The following is a 6,867-nucleotide window of genomic DNA, read 5'->3' as shown; positions in this document are numbered from 1 at the left end:
GGCCCTGCCTCTGGCACAGTGCTTTTAAAACTAGCAGCAATGATTGCATAAAGGTGAGTTATGCTGAACACAGTTGGTGCTGAGTATTCTGTGATCATTTACACTAATATTTGGTAAAACATATTAAATAAATCAATGCAACTGAGCAGGCTAATGGGCACATTTTGAAATGTTTTAAATAATTGCAGACCGAGTGTTTACGTGATGTCATGATGCCACGACTACAAAAAAGGTCATGCGACTGAAACACGCAAATTCTCCCTGGGAGCGTGGGCAGAGTACAAGCATGGAGTAGCTTATCAGCTAGTGGATAAAGTACTGTTTGTGACAAGTCCTTGTTGCCAGTGTTTAGGAATCTGGCACATCTACCTTGAAATTCTTTGTGAAGAATTGTGCATCTGACACCCTCATTAACAAGTTAGTCAGGGATCGATTAGTCTGCAAGGTCCACAGTGATCTTGTCCATAAGCAGACAAAGAGTTAACACTACAAACAGATCGCTTCTCGGCCTTTTGGCTAAGATCAAGTGTAGTATGGTCGGCAGCCCATGGTCGGCCGCACTTGGTTGAGGTTATTAGGTTACACTGAAGCTTCATATGTTTCATATGAAGCAATTTTTAAAAGCGGCATCTCGGCCTTTTGGCTAAGATGCAAATGAGCTCAAGTCTTGGAGGAGGAACCTCCCCCTTCTCCAATCAGCTTGGCTCATGTAGATCAGGCCCAGGACAGGGTGATTTTGGTCGCTCGCCCTGTCTTGTCAGCCTGGATCTGAAATGTCTCAACTTGTTGAGACTCTGAATTGGGTTTGATTTGATTGAATTGGAAAAGTATTTAAAAAAAAATATGTGTGTTAAACGAACAGTCAGAAAAAACACCACCCACTCACTGGGGCATCAGAATTCCTGCCAGCCATCTGAGGAGATCGGAGAATTGGGCCCACTATATATTTGCTGTTGTAAATCTATCTGCTTTTTATATTCAATACATGATCTGAATCTTTGTACAAAATTGGTGGCTTGACACAACCTATGAATATCAGATGTGACCTGTCCAGAAAAATTACAGTTACTATATTTCTTAGAGTGGAGGGAAAGTTCCTGCACTGGTATTGTTTTAACAGAATTTCTTCACTCATAGTTTTATTTGTTGTATTAGATATGAAATATAAATGTGCAACCCAAAACTGAAGGGAACTCACTCACTAACCCAATTGAATGGCCAGGGTCCAATTTCAATCCAGCCAATACCAGAAATAAATGCCATCACATAGCAGGACATTTATCGTATAGTAATACTTTACAGTTAAACTGTGGCTTTCTGTCTCTTTCTCTCTCTCTCTCTCTCTCTCACACACACACACACATACACTTCCTTTTTCTTTTATCTGCACAAAGGTTACTACTAAAATAGAACCACATAGTGTATAGAAAAGAATTATGGTCTAATCTGATGAATAATTTTGTTTTCTCTTACAAAACAAAGTAGACTCCCTCATTTTTAGGTAACCCTTTTATTCATCCAATTCATCAAATCACCAGGTTCTCCATTTAGTGATTGGCGCAATGCATTTGATGCTTGCAGGGCTATTTGAACTGACTATTTTGTATAAACTGCTGTGTATACTTTTTGAAAGCTACAATGGAGTTGTTTTTATTATCTTTCAGTGTAAATGGAACCACTCTTCTTGTCTATTTATATATTTAACACTTGATTTAGTAATATTCATTGCTAAATATAGAATATATCATTTTGAAAGAGTTTCAGAAAGAAAGTCAGGAGTGCAGACTTTGAGCTACATGTGTTCAATCCTGTTGCACTTAATTAAAATTTTACTGTACAGGTTGGAAGTGCTGGTCAAAGAAAAGATCAGTAGTTCATTAAACCTGCCCCATACTCAAGATGACGAGTGTATTATGACAAGGCAGTCTGTTCCATCCACCGCAAACCATACCAGTTCATTGCCCCCCTTCACCAACCATGCAAGTGACAAAACCGTAGGGGTTCATAAAGGGAAACATATACTCTGGAAAATTCCATCTGTTCCACTCAGGAGATCAAAATCAAAAGGTCATACACACCATCCATTTTCTGAAAAGATGCTTAACTTCTGTAGCATGTGATCTGTGTTTCCATTGAAAACCAGCCTAACTCCTTTTCAGATGCGTGCAGAGTATCAGTGCTCTTTGCACACGCCAACAATGTATTCCAGAAGTTTACTGCTCTGGAAAAAGATTATCCACTTAATGGATGGAATTTTCCAATCTGGGACTAAGTCTCATGGCAGGAGGCAGGTGGGGGAGGGATGGGAGATCGGGAGTGTCTCTGACTGCGGGGGGCAATGGAAAACCACACCACATCTTTGGTAATTAATTATCAATGGGTTTTGCATTGTCTTCTGTGATGGGGTGGACTTGATTACACATGCCCGAGCATCATATCTGGATACCATATTTAAAAGGCACTCAACATCACTGATCCACTGCTGAATAAAGAAGATAGACCTCATGAAGAAAGAAAATGGATCTCCAGGAACACTACGTGGCTGGAAAGTGGACCTCTTCGATGACACTGAAGCCAGATATCCATCAGATAGAAGCTCCCACATCTACAGCTGTGGCAACCCAGGGCCACTGGCTGCCTCCACCACAGGCTCCAGAGGCAGCTCCCAGCCTTCTTCAGGTAAGTCCCAACTTCCCCATGCCATGTTGGTCCAGACGTGCTCTGGACTGGCGTATTTTCCTGCTGGCGTCAGAGGGAATTGGGCATGGTGGGGCGAGGTTCTTCATTGCATTGCATTAGCGGGATGCAAAGTGGTTTTACGGCGGTCTCCAGTAAGATTCCTGATCTTCCATGGTGAGCAGCATCGGAGGAGCCTGCTGTGACTTCATGCCACAGTGAAAACAAGTTTTCTGCTTCCCGGCAAATTCCAACCCCCACACAACTCTCTGCCATTAATCCTGCCAGTGGAGGCATGGGAGAATTCTGTCAAATATTTAGCCCACTCTGGCTGGCTTTAAGCTTGGCGTAATTCTCCTCATCTGTCAATCAGAAATAAGCCATCAATAGGTATCATATCCAGTTTTCATTAACTATGAACCATTATTTATATATATTTGTTTGGTTAGTCTCATTTTAAAACATCTCACTCTCTGTCTTGATGACGGAGTCTCCATTTGATTTGATGCACAAATCTCAGTTGTTATTGATGCATTAATGGGAAAATAAGCGAAGATTCATGCTCCAGTGGTGCTATCCCTACCTCTGAGTCAGAAACTCCAAGTTCAAACTCCACTTGAAGGTTTGATAGGCACAGAAGGTACAGTCATAGCATGGCTAAACAGGTTGATTAACAACCTGTAAATCCTTTCAATTTGCCTGGTGGCAGTTGGTAAGAGTGAGAGAGTTTCCTGGTCAGCCACACTGCAGAAGGCAACGGCGAACCACTGCAATACTTTGCCCAGGGTAATCATGGAGCAATCAAATGGGAATCACTGGTTGCCAATGCCCTCTTAGGACATGGTACCTGAAGGAGGAGAAGAAATGGGGAAACAACCCAAACCTAGGTGCACATACATCATCATCTGTTTCACACTGGAACCTTTCTGTCTTCTTCCGAAGTTGAACAATATGCCATCAGTATTTTGTCATCACATGAATATCAACGTTAGTTATTTCCTTCCTTTTCCTTATTTCCACACTGAATTGGCTTTCCAGACCCATTCATTAAGGACGGAAAGGAGACTTTGCTAACGGTTGCTCTTGGTGCCTTATACAGCTGCAATGAATTCAGATTGTTACACTCGTACATTCAATCATAAAACAGCAGAGTCAAAGTTTAAAATCAGCTTTATGGAAATTTATTTTAATCTTAGTGATCTATTCCTATCTAATTTCCAACTGTCCTCAATTTTCAGTATAGCAACCAAATTCCTCTCAGGAGATTAAAGCTGCCTTGCACAAAGCCTTGGAATAAAAAAGCACTGTTTCCTGAGGAAAACATATTCACTAAAACTACCTCTTTGGCCAAGCATTTGGCCACATATCCTAACATCACCTGATGTGAATTGGTGCCAGATCTTGCTGTAAAACATTGCTGTGAAGCACCTAGGAATGTTCTTTACATAATTACAAGTTGCCCTGATCATTTCATTCTCTTTTCTAGGGTGAAAGATATGTCGAAATGGCTTTCTCAGCGTAGTCTGCATAATGATTTCCATTATTTTTATTAATATTGTATTTGTGAAACATCAGCCTGCTGCAGTGATCCATTGATATAACTGTCTTATGAAAATATCTTACGAATTGTGATATAAAAGATTCCAATGTTGGGAAATTTATATCATCCAAAGTATTTTTAGATTTATCACAGTACTGTTGTATAATGAAAATGTATTTTTTTTAAAAAGATGATCGGGCATAATACACCGGCAATATCCAAGGGGGAAGGTTTAATATCTATCTGCAGGGAGAGAAAATTCCACAGCTGAGATCATTAATGTCCCCTGAACTCATTTTCTGGATAAAGAGCCAGTCAATCTTATCTTTTTGGAGATAACTGGAACATATACCCTGATATCTATTGCGGGCTGTCAAGCATATACTGTTTAAAATGTGTGGTAATAACAGTTATGAGATCTATACAGCTGATAAAAAGGAGTAAATTGCTTTCTCCAGCCCACTGAATCAAAAGAGTTAAAGGGATGATGTCCTCTTTTCTTGTCTAACGCAACCTTTTCACAATTATCAGAAATCTAATTCACACTGTGTCTACCTAACGTATCCCAGAGACATACTGAACAGTATTTCAAGCTGCAAATAAGCACCATCTCGCTTCTAGAACAATCATGCCTGTGGAATCTATTATTTGTATTAACCCATTAAGTGCTTTGGATTTTTTTTTAACCGTAAAGGCTCTTTGTGAATGCAAGATGTTGTTGTCAGGGAGATGGAGAAGAAAATAAATCGGGCAATCCGACTGCATATGTTTCTCGAGGTATATGAAAATGTTGTGACATGATAGCCAGAGGGTGCTGGGGTGAACTCATAGGACAGTCGATCTTAAAAGGCAAATTATTTTGTCCTTGATCAAGACCTTGGTCATAGAACATAGAAAAAATACAGCACAAACAGGCCCTTCAGCCCACAAGTTGCACCGGTCATGTCCCTACCTACCTAGGCTTAAATATAGGCTTACCTATAACCCTCAATCCTATTAAGTCCCATGTACTCATCCAGAAGTCTCTTAAAAGACCCTATCGAGTTTACCTCCACCACCACTGACGGCAGCCGATTCCACTCACCCACCACCCTCTGAGTGAAAAACTTACCCCTGACATCTCCTCTGTACCTACTCCCCAGCACCTTAAACCTGTGTCCTCTCGTAGCAGCCATTTCAGCCCTGGGAAAAAGCCTCAGAGAATCCACCCGATCTACACCTCTCAACATCTTATACACCTCTATCAGGTCACCTCTCATCCTTCGTCTCTCCAAGGAGAAAAGACCGAGCTCCCTCAACCTATCCTCATAAGGCATGTCAATCAATCCAGGCAACATCCTTGTAAATCTTCTCTGCACCCTTTCAATCATTTCCACATCCCTCCTGTAATGAGGCGACCACAACTGAGCATGCTTCACTTGGGAAAATTGTGTTGCATTTTGGTCCCCTCACATCGTGGATAATATTGAAACTTTGAAAAGATACTGCAAGGAATCATTATACTAATTCCCAGTATAAGTTATCAGGACAGGTTAAGAGAGTTTGGCTTCTATGCCTTTGAGGGACATCAACTTAGGGTGACCCGATCAAGGTTTCTAAGATATGAAGGGAATTGATTGTATTCCAGTTGACAGTTTATTACAATTAAATAGACCAGGGAGGATCTGGGAGTCACAATTCAAAGTTGTATGAGGTCAGATCTAGGTTAGATGTCAGGAGGTGCTTCTTCTCCCAGAGAAAAGCGAACCTAAACAGGCAGTCGGCTCCTCCAGTGGACAACAACTCAAAGAACAAAAGAACAAAGAACAAAGAAAACTACAGCACAGGAACGGGCCCTTCGGCCCTCCAAGCCTGCACCAACCATGCTGTCCAACTTAACTAAAACCTCCCCACCCTTCTGGGGACCATATCCCTCTATTCCCATCCTATTCATGTATTTGTCCAGACGCCCTTAAAACTCACTATCATATCTGCTTCCACCATCTCCCCCAGCAGCGAGTTCCAGGCACCCACCACCCTCTGTGTAAAAAACCTGCCTCGTACATCTCCTTTAAACCTTGCCCCTCGCACCTTAAACCTATGCCCCCTAGTAATTGACTCTTCCACCCTCGGAAAAAGCTTCTGACTATCTACTCTGTCCATGGCCCTCATAATCTTGTAGACTTCTGTCAGGTCACCCCTCAACCTCTGTCATTCCAGTGAGAACAAACCAAGTTTCTCCAACCTCTCCTCATAGCTAATGCCCTCCATATCAGGCAACATCCTGGTAAATCTTTTCTGTACCCTCTTCAAAATCTTCACATCCTTCTGGTCGTGTGGCGACTAGAATTGAACACTATATTCCAAGTGCGGCCTAACTCAGGTTCTATAAACATGACTTGCCAATTTTTGAACTCAATGCCTCGGCTGATGAAGGCAAGCATGCCATATGACTCCTTGACTACTTTCTCCACCTGCATTGCCACATTCAGTGATCTATGTACCTGTACACCCTGATCCCTCTGCCTATCAATACTCTTAAGGGTTCTGCCATTTACTGTATATTTCCTATCTGTATTAGATCTTCCAAAATGCATTACCTCACATTTGTGAATTCCTTCAAATGAGAGATTAACGTGTTTTTGGATAGGGTAGATATCAGCTCTTCTGAA

General features: G+C 41.5%; 1 pseudogene; it reads left to right on the top strand.

Moving 5' to 3' along the window:
* The first annotated feature begins 496 nt into the window (after positions 1-496).
* Positions 497-670, top strand: LOC144493238 (U2 spliceosomal RNA; annotated as a pseudogene).
* The last annotated feature ends 6,197 nt before the right edge of the window (positions 671-6,867 follow it).

Source organism: Mustelus asterias, chromosome 4, assembly GCF_964213995.1.
Source record: "Mustelus asterias chromosome 4, sMusAst1.hap1.1, whole genome shotgun sequence".
Taxonomy (NCBI): Eukaryota; Metazoa; Chordata; class Chondrichthyes; order Carcharhiniformes; family Triakidae; genus Mustelus; species Mustelus asterias.
This window is presented reverse-complemented; position numbering and strand designations above follow the sequence as displayed.